At 43.3% G+C, this 19,438-nt stretch overlaps 1 long non-coding RNA gene and 1 pseudogene across 2 annotated transcripts; one reads left to right on the top strand and one right to left on the bottom strand.

Moving 5' to 3' along the window:
- Positions 1-1,349: 1,349 nt before the first annotated feature.
- Positions 1,350-19,424, bottom strand: LOC125484661. Of its 2 annotated transcripts, XR_007263473.1 has the most exons (3): positions 19,200-19,421; positions 13,142-13,306; positions 1,350-2,018 (listed from the first exon to the last, which is right to left on the bottom strand). It is a non-coding gene; the product is annotated as an uncharacterized LOC125484661 (long non-coding RNA). The 2 variants fall into 2 exon arrangements; XR_007263472.1 differs by lacking the exon at positions 13,142-13,306 and having other exon boundaries at positions 19,200-19,424.
- Positions 8,641-9,165, top strand: LOC109918116 (annotated as a pseudogene).
- Positions 19,425-19,438: the final 14 nt, after the last annotated feature.

Genomic DNA, 19,438 nt, shown 5'->3' on the forward strand with positions numbered 1-19,438 from the left:
TATGTATATCAATAAAAGTAGAACTAGTAGAACGAACAGAACTTCTTCAGAGTCACCGGACTCAAAATGTTAACTCTGCTTTCTCCCATACATGCTGCCCAGCTGCTGAGTTTTGCCAGCAATTTCTGTTTTTGTGTTTTCCTGTTTTAGGTCAATTTTAAAATTTTCAATCCTTGTTTTCAAATCCTTGTTTCACAAACTCAAGCCTCCCTATCTTCCATCCTATAATGCTCCGAGGTTTCTGCGCTCCTCTAATCCTGACCTTTTGAGCATCCCCAATTTTAATCACTTCAGCATTGGTCCCTTCGATTGTTGAGTGTTTAATCTTTGTAATTCCCTCCCAAAAGCTGTCTGCCTTGCTATCTCTCTGTTCTCCTTTAATTGGCACCTTAAAACCTACCAAGTCTGCACTAATGTCTTCCGCCGCGGCTCAGTGTCAGATTTTATCCCATAACTGACCTGTGGGATGCTTCACAACATTAAAGGTGCTTTATAATTGGAATCTGTTGTATAATTATAAACTATCGTAAATTACATCTGAAACAATTAACTTTGAAATCAATATTAAAATAATGGACTCAAAATTGTGCTCTGTAACACCACTCATGTTAGTGCAAGAGAAAGACTTAGCTGCTGAAAATGATGAACGGTCTACTCCCTGTACTTCTAGAGTGCCATGCTTGGAATGGTGCTAGTGCAGTGGGGTTATCTGTCGCAGAAGCAAGTGGAAAGAAAGCATTCTCACGTCAATCAGTCAACTGCTAATATTACCAAGCAAGTTGTCAAGAAAATAGCCATGTTTGAAAGTTAAAGGAGAGCAGTCTTCAGTGGGGTCAAGGAGGGCTATAGATATCCAGGGGGTCCCATGACAAGAGGGTCATCCAATTCCAGTCCAGGGGATTAGCCACAATAAGTCAGGTTCTTGGTCCTGCCAGAGTCTAGAGATCTGTATCCTTGCAGTTTAGGAACAGGCCATGGTCAGTCCAGGGGAGTCGGTCACAGTCAGTCCTGGATGATGGACTGCAGCAGGATAGATTACCTGATGCACTAATGCTTATGTCATCCCTCATAACAAACCTCTTCCAGAAAATTCAAGAATGCAACAGATGTTTATTGCAGCTTAGTATTAGATGCAATAACTATGCCTCTCAGGTGCATCAGTCTGTGGGCTGACATTAAGCTATTAATTTAAACAGAGCAGCATGCTTCTTGTAGTGTGTAATGCTTCCGATGGTCTGAGATAAGGTGGAGTCTGAGTATTGTTCTGGGGACTGGAACCATTACTTGGGTCTCTAAGTCTTTACCTTTCTTTTGATTTTTCGTTGTATTTTCTCTAGATGCATGTAATGTTGAAGTGTTCTATTTTTTAATTGGAAAAATCACAGACCCTGCTTCAATTTGAATGCATTCACAGCACTGATCCCACGTACTAAATCTTTCTCTGTAGTTCACAGCTCAGCTTGTCCAGTTTTAAAGTTACATTTGTAAGGAACCTGAAGTCAAGTAACCATGCATTGTCTGACAGCTCAATGTACACATAAAATTTCTTGATTTTAGAAAAGTGACAATTTCAGGAATTAGATCTAAAAATCACGACCTTCGCTCGACTTAACTACCTCAAATCAGCCAAGAGGACTAGTTCACCGTAGGCAGCATCACATTTGATGAGCAAAGATTTAGTCAAGGGATGCAAGAGGGCTCTTGCTGGAATTGAGTTTATAATTTTAACAACTACATGAGAAAAGTCCATAATTTTACTCACTAATGCTTGTTGGTTGATTATAATGTGGTAATTGACAAAAGAGGGGAAGTCAGGATCACTTCTGCAAAAATGCAACAAAGCATGACTGGTGTACTATCAACTGTGAATGTAACTCTGTTGAAATCTCCTGATTGGACTGTGGAGTTGAGAGCCTTCCTGGTACATCCTCTGAGGGTTCGGTGACTTCCTCCTCAAGGTGGAGTTGGAATTGAGGGTCTCCATTTCTGTTGTAGGTTCAGTGGTCCACTGCTAGCACCTGAATAGGAGAAGAAATGAGTTGTATAAGAAGGTAACAACTTGTGCTGTAATAAAGAAATCACACTCAGCAGCTCAGCCCTGGCCAACAGCACCAAGAAGCATACTGGGTTGGTTGGCCTTGCAGGTCCCTTCATTTTGACATGCTCTTCTCCAGCAAGATTGAGACATTTCTCCTCAAACAGGAGGAGGAGCTGGACATCCACCTACAGACTCCTCACACAATGTGCCGATCTTGGCTGTCTTGTCCTGGATGGTGGGCCAATTTATGGTGTAGTGAAGCAAAGGAAGGGTTAGAGTATAGTGAAAATTGATGGAAGAGCAGTTAGTGGTGATATATGAGCAAAAGAGGTGCTGAGGTGTCCCTGGTAAGTGAGTGGGAAGTACAGAAGGCAGGAGGAGATATTGATTTGGGAGGATGATGTGGAGGTGCAGGTGTCCGACGCCAGGTTATAGTCCAACCAGTTTATCTGAAGGCACAAACTTTTAAGAGTCTCACTCCTTCTTCAGGTATCAGTGAGTGAGGTGGCATCAGACACAGAATTTATAAGCAAAAGATCAAAGGGTCATAGAACTGATGCGAATGTGTTGAACAAACCTAAGATGGCTGTTAAATCTTTAATCAGTTAGAAAGGATTAATATGCAAATTTCTGAATTTCTTTCAAGTCACTGCCCTGAAATAACTAAAGGCTTTATCAGTTCAATTTGCAGATTTGTAATTGCAGATACATACTATTTTGTTCAAAAAGCACACAATTTGTACATAGTCAATGTGGCATTTTATAAATTCCTACTTTGGAAATAAAACGAGTCTGACAAGTTGATACATTGTCAGATTGTAAACAAGGCCTCACACCTAAAATGCATTGTCAGACCTGGGATGTCACCTCTGGTATACTGAGGGAACTGATAAAACTTTTAGTTATCTCAGACTTCAAAATCAGTACAACCGATGCTGCCCATTCCATAAACTGGAGTAGTGATGATGATTCCTTCACTTTCCAGCCTTTTGTTTTCTGCTTCTACTTTTACCTGCAAGGCAAATGGCACTTTACAGACTAACAGACTTTACAGAATCGTGGAATTGCTTCCTGGTCAACATGCAAGGTGGCCTTGACTCCTCTGATAGGCAGTCTTTCAGGAAGGCTGAGGGGGTAAGTGAAGTCCAAATTAAATATGTGGAAGCCATTTTCTAATTGAAAAAATGTTGAGCTAATCTACTTGAATCCCTTGCAACCAATTTTGCCCCATCAGCTTGGACAGAGCCTTTTACTACAATCAGTAATAACTAAACCAGCTACTTTTCATAAGAGACCAGAACCAAAGTTGGACCCTCAATCTGTAAAAGTTCTCAGTCTAGCCAAGGTCTTGTACGAACTTAAGGGCTGTCAGTTCAGAGTGAATTTTGTTAAAGACTGCAATCACTGATACAGCTGCACAGGTATCAACCTCTATTAGAACTGAATGATCATTTAACCAGAAGTTTATTTTGATTGGCTCTGATTTTGATATTGCTACGCAATTTAACTATTCCAAACCAGATGTAGGTGGACTTGCCAGGGTTTGAATTCTCCTGGATATCCTCCTGGACACCGCCTATGAATTATCTTACTCACTTTAGGTGCATTACCATTGTTTGGCTGTCTTGTACACCAGCAGCATCTATTGTGGCTTGCTGGCCCGGATCCTAAATTTTAACCATTTAGCTGAGGCTTTGTTTTGTTTTGGTGTCCTGAATGAGGCTATGCGATTGCCTTCACTCAGGTGATGTTCCCCAAGCTCAGTCAGACTGGCAAGGCTGTCCACGTCCGTTGAATACCCTGCAACTCATATGCTCCACTTGCCACATTTTCCAATGATAAAGTCGTAGTGCCTGTTTGAAATCCAGTTGGGCTTCAGCTAGTAGGCATTTTTGCATAGTTACATCATTAATCCCACATACCAAATGGTCTCCAGGCACCTCATTAAGGGTTAAAGTCAGGCTTCTGCCAGTCCTCTTAAAAATCCTTATACGTATTCCCCTGGTTCTTGAATTGCCAAGTAAAAACGATACTATCTCAGAATTAGAGGAATCTTGGGGTCATAATTTTCCTTGACCATGTCCATCAATTCTTGAAAGGTTTTAATGTCTGATGCCTTGGGGAAAGTTAGGCTCCTAATAACAGGAAAAGCTGCAGCTCTGCAGGCCGTCAGGAGAATTACTTGTTAGTTTTCATCTGCCACAATATCGTTTGCCCAGAAAAAATAACACATTCTTTCCACATACTGGGCCCAGTTCTCAATGGCAGGGTCAAACAAGTCAAGCTTCCCAAACAAAGGAATGGTCTAAGAAATGTTTACCCCAACTCAAAGATGACAGTTGCGAGTTTCTTCAAAAACATGCTTCAATCAGGCAGCCATTTTTTAGTTGAAAAATGTTGAGCTAATCCAAGTGAATCTCCCACAACCAATTTTGCCCTTTCAAGTTTGGGCCTGTGCCTTTTACTATAATCAGTGGTAACTGAACCAGCTGTTTTTCATGAGAGACCGGAACTGAAGCTGTACCCTTAATCTGTAAAGGCTCCCTGGTATAGGTCTCAGTCTAGCCAAGGTCTTGCGCAAACTCAAGCCTAAGCCTAAAAAGGGAAGAATGTGTTCCAGTCCCTCTACATGACCTACTTGGGCTACAGAGTGAATGGGCATGAGGGGCAGAGGACCACAAAGAGGGGTGGGGAGCTGTACTTGAATGGCATAAGGTTTTAGATAATCGTGCAGGTTATCATTTGAACCCTTAAAACATTGGGCTGCACGAGCATATACTCTCTGGTTCATTCTTTCTGTCTTAATTGTTTCCCGTGTGTCAAGAATTTAATTTAAAATATGCATACTCTGGAATGTAAAATACTATCATTTCATTCACTTTTTCCTTTCAAATATCTCATCTATTGAGAGCTATAACTATAATTGCTTGTTACGTGAAACAGAGTCATGGAGTTATAAAGCATGGAAATAGACCCTTTAGTCCAAATTGTCTGTGCCGAACAGGTATCATAGATCATAGAATCCCTACAGTGTGGAAACAGGCCCTTTGGCCCAACAAGTCTACACCGACCCTCAGAGCATCCCAGCCAGACCCATCCCCCAATAACCCACCTAACATACACATCCCTGAACACTACGGGCAATTTAGCATGGCCAATCCACCTAGCCTGCACATCTTTGGACTGTGGAAGGAAACCAGAGCACCCAGAGGAAACGCATGCAGACACGGGGAGAATGTGCAAACTTCACACAGACAGTCACCCGAGGGCAGAATCGAACCCGGGTTCCTGGCACTGTGAGGCAGCAGTGCTAACCACAGAGCCACCGTGCCGCCCCCTAAACTGATCTAGTCCTATTTGCCAGCATTTGGTCCATTTCCCTCAAAACCATTCCTATTCACGTATCTATCCAGATACCTTTTAAATATTGTAATTGTAGCCGCCTCAACCACCTCCTCGGACGTAAAGTCAGAAATATATTTTATGAATAGTAAAGTTTCTAGTTGTAAAAGTTGTGAAAATTGCCTTTTCATTTAATACGGAATCTTGCGATTTGCTCTATTTCTTTAAAATAAATTAGTCATAAAGAATCATAATGACAGTGTGTTTTTATTCTATTTTAGTTGATGTTTGGGAGTGCAAATTACCTCATGGGGCCATTGTCTTAAAATGCGCTGATCTCTACAGAATAAGAAGACAGTATTAAAAAATTTGTAAAGCGTAGACTGCTGTTTCATTGGCCTCGGGTTACTAAATTGCTGCATTGGTAATATGGATGTGACTATATTATTTAAACTAGGAGCATTGAACTGGAGGACACCTGGATCCAATTGCAGCGAGATCAAAGTTTAGAATAAATGGGTTTTCTACACAGTGAATAAATATTAATAGATGTGCAGTAAAAGTAATTTGACAAAAGCCTGGCAAATATTAGCTTATAAAATAGAAATTAAGCCTTTCAGAACTGGTATGAAAATCAGATACATTAAGGCACCAATTCTGCTGAGGCTATTGGAAACGCCATCTATCAAACTGATAGTTGAACTGTAACCTTTGATAGATTGGCTTTTTGGCAGACTTTGTGCTTCAGTCCTGGCAGAAATTGAAAAAATTATTTGTAGTTGTTTGCCTTCACTGCAAGAGTCTGACAGCTAGTGGAAATTATGTATGTTCCATTGAAAAGAATGAACTCTATGCTGGATGGTTTCCTACACTTTTATTTATTTTGGTTCTTCACCACCGCTGATTTTCCACCTTGTTCCTCTGAAAATATTGAAAATCCCAGAAGGAAACTGCATAGGAATTTGCTTGTTTTCATGAATAGGAGACCTTTATGCCCTCAGGCCACATGCTATGATAGTGATGATACCATGAGTACATTTTTAAAAAGAATAATGATATACCAATTGCAAGCCATAAAACAACATGTCCCTTTTAAAAAAGGATAAAATCTTGTCCCAAACAGATAATACAGAGTTTAATTAACATTTCAAACTTCAACATATGCTTTGGAAGTTTGGCAACTTGCCTTGATCTGCTGATTGTGTACCCACCTTGAGAGGTACACATTGTTCTCAGTTGCAAAAACAGAAGTTGCTGGAAAAGCTCAGCAGGTCTGCCAGTATCTGTGAAACATGAAGACACAGCACAGACTCAATGGTACAACTTTGAGGGGAGTACAGGAGCAGAGGGACCTTGGGGTTAACGGATGATTCTCTGAAGGTGGCCAGACAAGTTAAAACAGTTGTTAAGAAGGTTTATAGGATCCTGGGGTTTATCCTGAGGAAGGGTCACTGGACTCAAAACTTTAACTCTGATTTTTCTTCACAGATGCTGCCAACCTGCTGAGCTTTTCCAGCAACTTTTGTTTTTGTTCTTGATTAACAGCACCTGCAGTTCTTTTGGTTTTTCTTCCCAGTTGTACTTATTTGACAATTTGGTTGTTATCACACAACATCACTGCATAATCTTCAATGTTGGAATGTTCCTCTTCAGTCTCTCTGTACATGATTGGTGCATTGTACATTGGTCTGACCTGGCTTCTTCCCTTTGCAATGTAGCACTATGGACAGTAATGACTTTGTATGATCTAGGCTAGTCGCACATTCTAGAAACCTTTGCTCATATAGAAGTATTTGTTGTTCTAATTCATATAGTTTTACTAGTTCTTTATTTGCTCATTCATCAAGTATCTCTTTCATTCTCTACTTCCATGGAGTGCCACAAGCTGAGGGACATGTCTTTTAGGATGCATAGTGATAATATATTAAGTACTGTGTCGAGTTCAGTGGTTGGCATCCAGGTTATATGATAACAATGATTGTAAAAGCTGTTTTTCATTCGTTCATGGAACAACTTCTCATCTCACTGCCATCTGTCTTGCCGGCAATCTTGAAATTGTGACTCCTAGGCAGTGACATATTAACTAGTTGAAACAGAATATCTTTCTTTACCCTGTCAAATTGTTCATAATTTTGAATATCTCAATATGGTCACCTCTTAATCTTTTCTGCTCCAGAGAATAAGCCCCGATTTCTCAAACGTTTCCTTGTATCTAAAATTCCACATTCTTCTAGGAAATCTCCTTTGCATTCTCTACAGGATTTTAACATCCTTCCCTAAATAAGGTGCCCAGCACTGAACGCAATACTCCAAATGTGGCCTAACCAATGCTTTATAGAGGTATACCATCACCATCTTGTTTTTATATTCTCTGCCTCCATTTATAAACCCCAGGATCCTACAAGCCTTCTTGGTGGTGGTGGGTGGGTGGTGGATTGTCTTATGAGCAAAGGCTAAAGAGGACTGAAGTTTAGAAGAATGAGATGATCTCATTGAAATATGTAGGATTCTCAAGGGGCTTGACAGATCAATTGCTAACGTCTCCCTCATGGGAGAGTCTAGGACATAGTCTCAGAACAAAAGGGTGCCAATTTCTTGGGAGAGAATTTCTTCTCTCAGGGGGTTGAGAGTATTTGGAACTCCTTGTCGCAGAGAGCTGTGGGGCAGAATCCTTGAGATAGATACATTCTTGATCAACAGTGGAATCAAGGGTTACAGGAAAAGGACAGGAAAGTGGACATGAGGAATGCAGGGTCAGCCACGATCCTATTGAATGGTGGAGCAGGCTCGAGAAGCCAAATGGCCTACTCATGTTCCTATTTCTTATGGTCTTAACTAGACAGGCCAGGTTTAAGTCCCACCTACTCCAGAAATGTGTAAAAACATTTCTGAAAATGTCTGTAAATACTGCGGCTACATGACTAAGTCAAGAATCCTGCAGCAGATAACACACCTCTTGACTCCCAAACCCTGCCCACCATCAGCAAGGCACTACTCAGGAGTGTGATTGAATACACCAGCACTTACCAGGATGAGTGTGTCTCCAACAACACTCAAGAAGCTTGACATCATCCGGAACAAGAGACCCATTTGACTACTACCATATCCACTCAGAATCCAGACTTGGAAATATATTGCTGCTTTTTCATTGTTGCAGCTTTGCAATGGTGCAAATCCCAGAAATCCCTTACTACCTAAATCAACTGCTTTGCAATGGCTTGTCAGGCCATTCACCCTTTTGCTGTTGATCTGCTGCAGGAATGGTGGGTGAAAAGAAGAAAAATCCTATGCTTAAGCTCCACATTAGGAAGCTTTGTTTGAAAATCTGCATAGGGGCAAGTGGTGACAGACTCACCAGAGCTGTTAAAGAGTTGGAGCAACTCACTGGCCAGACCTCAGTGTTTTTCAAAGCTCGCTACACTGTGCGAACATTTGGTATTAGAAGAAATGAGAAGATTGCTGTTCGTTGCACAATCTGAGGACTCAAAGCTGACAAAATTCTAGCGAAAGGTCTAAAGGTTCAGGAATATGAAGTGAGGAAGAGCAAATTCTGAAACACAGGAATCTTTGGCTTTGGTATCCAGGAGCACATTGATCTGGGCATCAAGTACAAGCCTAGTATTAGAATTTATGGTCTGGATTTCTATGTGCTCATGGGATGGCCCGGTTTCATCATTTCTGATAAAAAGGTGTAAAGGGCACATTGGTTCAAAACACAAAAGATTTCATAGGAAGAATTGATAAAGTGGTTTCAACAAAAATATAATGGCATCCTCCTGCCTTGAAAGTAATTTGAAGAGGACATAAAAAAACACAATAAAATCAATTTGTAACAAGTGGGGAAAAAAGGCAGCTCACCATCACCTTCTCGTGGGCAACTGGGAATGGGCAACAAATGCTGGCCTAATCAGCAGTGCCCACATCCCATGAATGAATGTAAAAACTCAACTGCAAGTTACAGATGAGAATTCCAAACTTCCAAAACTTGATTGTAAAGTGTGTTTCTATATTTGACAAGATCCCTCATGGCAGACTGGTATCAGGGGTGAGCTGGCAAGATGGATACAGAACTGGCTTAATCATAGGAGACAGAGGGTTGCAGAGGAAGGATGCTTTTCCAAATGGAGAATTGTGACAGTGGTGTTCCACAGGGATCAGTGCTGGGACCTCTGATGTTTGTGGTCTACATAAATGATTTGGAGGAAAATGTAGCTGGTCTAATTAGTAAGTTTGCGGATCATACAAAGATTGGTGGAGTTGCTGATTGTGTGGATTGTCAGAGGATACAACAGGATATAGATCAGTTGGAGACATGGGCAGAAAAATGGCAGATGGAGTTTAATCTGGACAAATGTGAGGTGATTCATTTTGGAAGGTTAAGTATACGTGGAAATTATACAGTGAATGGCAGAACTTTTAGCAGTATTGATATGCAGTGGGATCTGGGGGTGCAGGTCCACGGATCACTGAAGGTGGCAGCGCAAGTAGATAAAGTAGTAAAAAAGGCCTATGGCATGCTTGCCTTCATTGGAAGGGGCACTGAATACGAGTACAGACGAGTTATGCTGCAGCTTTATAGAACTTTAGATAGACCATGCTTGGAATATTCTGTACAGTTCTGGTCACCACACTACCAGAAGGACATGAATACTTTGGAGAGGGTACGGAGAAGGTTTACTAGGAAGTTGCCTGGTATGGGGGATTTTAGCTATGAAGTAAGGTTGGATAGACTGGGTTTATTTTCACTGGAACGCAACAGGTTGAGGGGCAACCTGACAGATGTTTATAACATTGTGAATGGCATGGATAGAGTGGAAAGAATGAGGAGTTTTTCCCAGGGTGGAGGGGTCAATTACTAAGGGACACAGGTTCAAGGTGCAGGGGGAGAAGTTTAAGAGATGTGAGAAGCAAGTTCTTCACACAAAGGGTGGGGAGTGCCTGCAACACACTGCCAGAGGTGGTGGTGGAAGCAGACACAATAGCAGCATTCAAGAAACACCTGGACAACTACATGAATAGGAAGGGAATAGAGGGATACAGATCCTGAAATGAAGACAGTTTTAGTATGGAAGGGCAAAACGTGTTGAAACGGGCTTGGGGGGGCGGTTCGAAGGGCCTGTTCTTGTGCTGTATGGTTCTTTGCTCTTTGTATTTCACTCCAGGGATCTCTGTCTCTAATCTTTAGACTATGTCACCTAACTCCCTAACATGTGGAAATAGTTTCTCCCTATATGTTTCCATTAATACCTTAGAAACCTTAATCTCATCAACCTTTAATTTTCTAAATTCCAGGAATCTCTCCTCATAGTGTTAACTCCTGGAGTGCAAGTATCAAATTCATCCAGTATTCTCTGTTAACGTTAAAGAACTGTCCACAAAGCCCTGGTTAGACTACACCTAGGGTTCTGTGAAGCTGAAACAGAACTTCTACCCCCTTGCATTCTGTTCCTTTAGATATAAAGCATTTAATTAGCCTTTTTGATTATTTTCTGTATCTGTTTATTATTGTAATCCATGTACTTGGACCAAGTCTCCCTGGATGGGTTAGTTCAGTGGCTCGATGGCTATTTTGTGATGCAGAATGACATCAATACTGTGGGTTCAATTCCTGCACCAGCTGGGGTCATGAAGTAGGGCTCCTGTCATCAACCTTCCCCTTGTCGGAGGCATGGTAACTCTCAGGTTAAACCACCACTACTCATCTCTTTCACTCTGTAATGAGAGCAACCCTATGGTCTGGTCAGACTGTATTTACTTAACCTTACCTTTTATCCTGACGATTTTGGAAAATGCAGATATGTGGCTTAATATTCCATCATTTAACTTGTTAATGAGCACAGGGAATAGCTGAGAACCTGGTACAGATTCTTCTATGATACCACTAATCACACCCAACCAATGAGAGTACTTGCCCACTTTCCCTACTATGTTTCCTTCTCCTTAGTCAATTTCTGATCCAAACAATTTATCTTCAACGCCAAGTTTAGGAACATGTAAGAGTATAAAAACTTTAGTTTACTAAAACTTTAGTAACCTTTTAAAAAAAATACACTCATTTTGTAAGCTATGACCTTTTCTTTACACATCCATGCTGATTTTCTGTATCAGCTGAATATTTTCAAGATCTTATCCTTAATTATAGACCCTACTTCCCTGGCTGTTGTAACCGATATGAATAGCTCATTGGAGCCACTGTAGGGATTTGTGGTGCAGTGGTAGCGCACTCATCTCTGGATCAAATACTTTGTTTGAACTGGTGTGGGATAGATGCATAACCATACGAAACAGGAGCGGGAGTAAATCATTCAACCTCCATCATTTAATTAAATCACAGCTGATCTGATTGTGAACTTAATTCCACTGTTACAGAGTCATACAGTATGGAAACAGAACCTCTGTCCAACTCATCCACACTGACTTGACATTCCAATCTGACCTAGTCCCATTTGCCAGCATTTGGCTTATATCCCTCTAAACCCTTCTTATTCATATATCCACCCAGATGACTTTTAAATGTTGTAATTGTACCCACCTGCACCATTTCCTCTGGCAGCTTGTTCCATACATGCACCACCCACTGCGTGAAAAAATTAACCCTCAGGTCCTTTTTAACATCTTTCCCCTCTCACGTTAAACCTATGCCCTCCCCACCCTAGGAAAAAGACCTTGGGCTTCACCCTATCCATGCCTGTCATGACTTTATAAACCTCTACAAGGTCACCTCTCAGCCTCCGATGCTTCAGGGAAAAAAGCCAGTTGCTGAACACCAAAACTCTTAAATCCATTGTAAATCAAAAATCTGTCACTCAGTCTGTAATATATTAAATGACACAGCCAGACAGGTCTCTGCTGAAGAGAATTACAAAGATTAATGATCCTTTCAGAAAAGAAATGAAATTCTTCCTCATCTCATTCTTAAATTTACCCTCTGGTTCTTGATTATCCCACAAGAGCAAACAAACTCTCAGCATAATTCTGGAATTCTTGCATGTTGCTAAGTCACATTGGCAGCTGTCGTTTGGAGCATATTTTCAATTCATTCTCTTAATCCTAGAAGGGGATGTCCCTCTAGAAAAGTACGCAGTTACAAAATGACTGGCTTAGAGGACCTGACTTTCTTTCATTTATTGGCCCCAGGCAGTGAGATCAAAAAGCAAAATACTGCAGGTACCATAAATCTGAAATAAAAACTGAATACGCTGGAAATATCCAGCGGTTCTGGCACCATTCTTGGAGAAAGGAACAAGAGTTAACACTTGAGACCCGTGTCCTTCAATCTGAATTGGGTAGAGTCAGCGTTTTTAAACAGCATGGAAAGAGGCCCTTCCATTCATCAACTCTGCTTGGCTCATGGCCTTGCATGGTGTTTCAAGTGCTCATGTAAATATTTGTTAAATGTCTTAAGGGTTCCTGCCTCCACCACTCTCTTAAGCAATGAGATCTAGACACCTCTAGTTGGAAAAAATGTCTCCTCAACATCCTGCTCCTTACCTGAGAATTGTTCCTCTGATTACTGACCCCTCTACTAAGAGGAAAGGTTTCTCCTTATCTAGACCCATCAGAACTTTGAACACTTCAATCAGGTCCACCCATCAGGCTTTTTCGCTCTAAGGAAAACAATCCCCAGCCTATCTACTGTCTCGCTTCATAGGTGTATCATTCCAGACCAGGCAACATCCTGGTGAGTCTCCTCTGCACCCTTAAAATGAGAAATATGATAAAAACTGTGTTAAAAGGACATAGAAGAGTCATTGTGCTTACCGCAAGGAAAGAAACCCTTTGGCCCATTGTGTCCATGCTGGTCATTTTCCAATGCTTGGAAATAACATTGTATCATATGGTATTTCAAGCGCTCATCTAAACACTCCTTAGATGTCCTGAGGGTTCCTGCCTCGAGCACTCTTTTAGGCAGTGAGTTCCATATACCTGTGGGTGAAATTTATTTTCCTCAAACCATAGAAATATAGAGAACAAGTGCAGGAATAGGCTGTCCATCACTTTGAGCCTGTTCTGCCATTCAATAATAGATAGAGGGGATATGATGGCCTAGTGGTGTTATCACTGGACTGTTAACCCAGAGACCTAGATAATGTTCTGAGGACCTGTGTTCAAACCCTGTCATGGCAGATGGTGGAAGTTGAATTCAATAAATGCGTGGAATTAAGAGTCTAATGATGACCATGAATCCATTGCTGATTGTCAGAAGAACCAACTGGTTCATTAATGCCCTTTAGGGAAGGAAATTGCCATCCTTACTTGGTCTGACCTACATGTGACTCCAGACCCACAGCAATGTGGTTGACTCTTAACTGACCTCTGGACAATTAGCAATGGGCAATAAATGCTGCCTAGCCAGCAATGCCTTATCCCATGAATGAATGAAGAAAACAAAGTATCGAACATAGAACAGTACAGGCCCTTCGGCCCACGATGTTGTGCCGAACTTTTACCCGAAACCTAAGGTCTATGTAACCGCAACCGCTACCTTATATTATTATCCATATGCCAATCTAATAGCCTCTTAAATGCCCCTAATGAGGCCGACTCCACTACCCTCTCCGGCAATGCATTCCACGCCCCTACCACTCTCTGAGTAAAGAACCTACCTCTGACATCTCCCCGATATCTACCTCCTTTCACTTTAAAACTATGCCCCCTCGTAGAAGCTACCTCCACCCTAGGAAAAAGTCTCTGGCTGTCTACTCTATCTATACCTCTGATCATTTTGTACACCTCTATCAAGTCACCTCTCATCCTTCGTCGTTCTAAAGAGGAAAGCCCTAGCTCCCTCAACCTTTCCTCGTAAGACCTTCCCTCCATTCCAGGCAACATCCTGGTAAATCTCCTCTACACCTTTTCCAACTCTTCCACATTTTTCCTTTAATGAGGTGACCAGAACTGGACACAATACTCCAGATGTGGCCGAACCAGGCTTTTGTATAGCTGGAGCATAACTTCACGGCTCTTGAACTCAATCCCTCTATTAATGAAAACTAACACACCATATGCCTTCTTAACAACTCTATCCACCTGGGTGGCAGCTCTCAGGGAACTGTGAACATGAACCCCAAGATCCCCCTGTTCCTCCACACTGCCAAGAATCTTTCCGTTAACCCTGTATTCTGCTTTCAAGTTTGTCCTTCCAAAATGAATCACCTCACACTTTTCAGGGTTAAACTCCATCTGCCACTTCTCAGCCCAGCTCTGCATTCTATCAATGTCCCTTTGTAACCTAGAACAGCCCTCCGCACTGTCCACAACGTGAACCACCTTCGTATCGTCCGCGAACTTGCTAATCCACCCTTCCACGCCTTCATCCAAATCATTTACAAAAATCACAAATAGAAGAGGACCCAGAACAGATCCTTGTGGTACACCACTCGTAACTGAGCACCATGTTGAATATTTTCTGTCCACTGCCACCCTTTGTCTTCTAAGGGTCAGCCAATTCTGAATCCAATCTGCCACATTTCCCCCTATCCCATGCCTCCTTACCTCCTGCATGAGCCTGCCATGGGGAACCTTATCAAACGCCTTACTTAAATCCATGTATACCACATCCACTGCTCCACCTTCATCCACGTGTTTGGTCACCTCTTCAAAGAATTCAGTAAGGTTTGTGAGGCATGATCTACCCCTCACAAATCCATGCTGACTATCACGAATCACACTGTGCCTTTCCAAGTGATCATAAATCCTGTCTCTGAGCCCTTTCCAATAACTTGCCCCCCACTGATGTAAGACTAACTGGTTTGTAATTTCTGGGGTTATCCCTGTTCCCTTTTTTGAACAAGGGAATGACGTTTGCCTCTTTCCAGTCTTCCGGCACTATACCTGTGGACAGTGAGGACGAAAAGATCATTGCCAAAGGCCCTGCGATCTCGTCCCTCGCTTCCCATAGAATCCTTGGATAAATCCCGTCAGGCCCGGGGGACTTATCTGTCTTCAACTTCATCAGAATTCCTAGCACATCTTCTTTACTAACATCAACTTCCTCTAGCCTACCTGCCTGTTTCACAATGTCCTCCTCTACAACTTGGTCCCTCTCAGTTGTGAATACTGAAGAAAAGTATTCATTAAGGACCTCCCCTATCTCTTTAGGCTCTGTGCACAAATTCCCTTTACAATCCTTGATTGGCCCTACCCTTTCTCTGGTCATTCTCTTGTTCTGTACATACGTGTAAAAAGCCTTGGAGTTTTCCTTGATCCTATCCGCCAAGGTTTTCTCATGGCCCCTTATAGCTCTCCTAAGCCCTTTCTTCAGCTCCTTCCCGGCTAACTTGTATCCCTCTAGAGCCTTTTCCGTTCCTCTTTTCCTAAACCTTACATAAGCCTCCTTCTTCCTCTTAACCAGTCGTTCGACCTCTCTCTCGAGAACCATGGCTCCCTCACTCGACCGCATCTTCTCTGCCTGCTAGGGACAAACATATCGAGCACATGCAGTATGCATTCCTTAAACCATCTCCACATTTCTGTCGTGCTCGTCCTTGACGGCATCTGTTCCCAATTTATGTTACCCAGTTCTTGCCTAACTGAATTGTAATTACCCTTCCCCCAATTTACCCTGCCATATGTGCCTATCCTCATCCATGACTATCGTGAAAGAAACAGAGTTATGATCGCTACCGCCAAAATGCTCTCCTACCAACAGGTCTAACACTTGGCCCGGTTCATTGCCAAGCACCAAATCCAAAGTGGCCTCTCCTCGTGTTGGTCTAGCTACATACTGTGTCAGGAATCCTTCCTGAACGCACTGGACAAAATCTGCTCCATCTGAATTATTACAACTAAAATGTTTCCAATCAATATTTGGAAAGTTGAAGTCACCCATGACTACAACCCTGTGACTTCTGCACCTTTCCAGTATCTGCCTCCCAATCAGCTCCTCTACTTCTCTGCAACTATTAGGGGGTCTGTAAAAAACCCCCAACAAAGTGACTGCTCCTTTCTTGCTCCTGACCTCAACCCAAACTGACTCTGTAGACATATTCTCGAACTGCCTTTCAGTAGCTGCTATACTCGTCCTGACTAGCAATGCCATTCCCCCACCTCTTTATCCAGCCTCCCTATTTCTTTTAAAGCATCTAAATCCCGGAACTTCCAACATCCATTCCTCTCCCTGAGTTACCAAAGTTTCTGTAATGGCAACAACATCGTAGTTCCAAGTACCAACCCATACTCTAAGTTCATCCGCTTTATTTCTGATACTTCTTGCATTGAATTATACACACCTCAAACCATCTCAGTGTCCGCAATTACGCTCCATCGACTGCATTTCTTTATAAACCACCTCACTCCCTGTTGTGTCTGTTGGAAGGCCGAATACCTCATCCTCTGAATTATAAATCCAGTTCCCCACCCTCTGCCAAACTAGTTTAAACCATCCCATACAGCTCTAGCAAACCTCCATCCCAGGATATTTGTGCCCTTCCGGTTCAGGTGCAACCCGTCCTTACTGTACAGGTCCCATCTTCCCCAGAAAGTGCTCCAATTATCCACATAATGGAAGCCCTCCCTCCTACACCAGCCCTGTAGCCACGTGTTTTGATGCACTCTCTCCCTATTTCTTACTTCGTTATCATGTGGCACTGGTAGCAATCCAGAGATAACTACCCTGTTCGTCCTGGACTTCAGCTTCAAACCTAACTCCCTCTACTCGTTTTTCACATTCTCAGTCCTTTTTCTACCTATGTCATTGGTACCGATATGTACCATGACTGCTGGTTGCTCACCCTCCTCCTGAAGGCATGATCCGAGACATCATGGACCCTGGCACCCGCGAGGCAACATACCATCCTTTCATCTCGTTCGCGTCCACTCCACAGAACCGCCTGTCTGTGCCTCTTACTATTGAATCCCCCACTACAATTGCTCTCCTATTCTCCCCCCTTCCCTTCTTAGCCACAGGGTCAGGCTCAGTGCCAGTGACCTGTCCGCTATGGCCTTCCCCTGGTAGGTCCCCCCCTCCCCCAACAGTATCCAAAACGGTATACTTATTATTGAGGGGAACGGCCACAGGGGATCCCTGCACTGTCTGCCTATTCCCTTTCCCATTCCTGACAGTCACCCAGCTACCTTTTTCCTGTACCTTGGGTGTGACCACCTCCCTGTAAGTCCTCTCTATCACCCCCTCAGCCTCCCGAATGATCCGGAGTTCATCCAGCTCCAGCTCCCTAACACTGTTTTTGAGGAGCTGGAGTTGGGTGCACTTCTCGCAGGTGAAGTCAGAGGGGACACCAGCAGTGACCTTTACCTCCCACACCCTGCAAGAGGAGCATGCAACTGCCCTAGCTTCCATTCCCTCTACTCGAGATTTCCAGAAGAAGACTTACCTTACCGAACCTCTACATAGTCTTTTTTGGTTAGAGGAGGAGGATGGGTGGGAGACACTACACGTGTAGTGTTTCGGCTTTAGCCAATGCCCAAATTTATCTGTTTCTTCCGGGCTCGCGTTCCCTCCACACACCCGCCGCTGAAAACAAGAGGGCCGCTTGCTGCACGAGGTAAGTTTTTATACAGGAAGAAACAAAAACGGCCCTACCTTCCCGTCGGCACTCTGGCTCGCGCTGCTGCCGCTGAAAACAAGAGGCTAATTATGCTGATCATCCAACTTGGTACCCCATACTCTTTGATTCCTTTAGCCCCAAGAATTATATCAATGTTTTGGCCCCAAACACTTTTCTATGGCAAAAAATTCCATAGCTCATCACACTCTCTGGGTGAAGAAATTTCCACTTCTTGCTCCTTGCCTGGAAACTGTGTCCTCCTGGTTATTGACCTCTATACTAAGGGGAAAAAAAATTCTCTCTAATTACCCTGTCTATGCCCTTCAGAAGTTTGTATACTTCATTCAGGTCATCCCTTCAGCCTTCTCTGTTCCAAGCAAAACAACCTCAATCAAGTCCCCCTCAGACTTCTCAGCTGTAAAGAAAACAATCCTGGCCTCAAACAGATCTCCCTTTAGCTTTCTCTACTCTTAACAGAGCAGCCCCTTGCCCCCACCCTGCCTTAGACTTCTAGACCAAGGAAAATAACCACAACCACAATCATAAAATCCCTACATTGCAGAAAGAGGCCATTCAGCCCATCAAGTCTGCACTGACCCTCTGAAGAGCATCCCACCCAAACCCCGTAACCCCAAATGCAAATCGACCTAACCCGCACATCCATGGACACTATGGGCAATTTAGCATGGCCAATCCACCTAACCTGCACATCTTTGTGTCTGTGGGAGGTAAGCAGAGCATCCGGAGGAAACCCCACGCAAGACACGGGGAGAATGTGCAGCCACCTCACCCGAGGGTGGGATTGAACCCGGGTCCCTGGCACTGTGAGTCTATAAGATGTGAATCTGGAAAAGCACAGCAGGTCAGACAGAGGAGCAGCAAAGTCGACGTTTCGGGCCAAAACTTTCTCCAAGTCCCTGGCACTGAGGGCAGCAGTGCTAACCACTGTGCTGCCCTCAGATCAGACCATCTTCAGTCTTCTCTGCATCAAGGAAAACAACCCAGCCTCGATCAGATCACAATGCAGGAGCAAATTACTGCAGATGCTGGAATCAGTAGTGTACTGAGAACAAACAAAAGATGCTGGAGGTCACAGCGGGTCAGGCAGCATCCATGGAGAGAGAGCAAGCTAACATTTCGAGTCTAGATAACTGTTCATCAGAGCTGCAGCTTTCTTTTGTTTCACTCGATCAGATCACCTTCAGTCTTATCTGTTTGTAGAAGCACAATTTCAGTCAGATCCCCCTCAGCATTTTTTTTTGCTTCAAGTTAAAAGACGGCCCCGGCCTCAACCATATCCCCCTCAGCCTTACCTGCTCCAGCCCGTCTTGGATAAAACAGAAAACCTGCGGACGCTGGAGGTCTGTGTAATCCTAAACCGGCCCAGTCTCTTTTCAGGGGTGTACTGCTGTAGGCCAAGAGCCTACCCTGACGAGAAGGACGATTAAAACGGTGATGGAGGAGCAGAGAAGGCAACGGTTACCCCTCACCCCTCGAACTGTGCGCGCGCGCAGCTGGCTGTGGGGTTTGGGGGAGGGGTCGGGGTCACGTG

The sequence above is a fragment of the Rhincodon typus genome, chromosome 13 (genome assembly GCF_021869965.1).
Source record: "Rhincodon typus isolate 14 chromosome 13, sRhiTyp1.1, whole genome shotgun sequence".
In the NCBI taxonomy this organism is placed as follows: Eukaryota; Metazoa; Chordata; class Chondrichthyes; order Orectolobiformes; family Rhincodontidae; genus Rhincodon; species Rhincodon typus.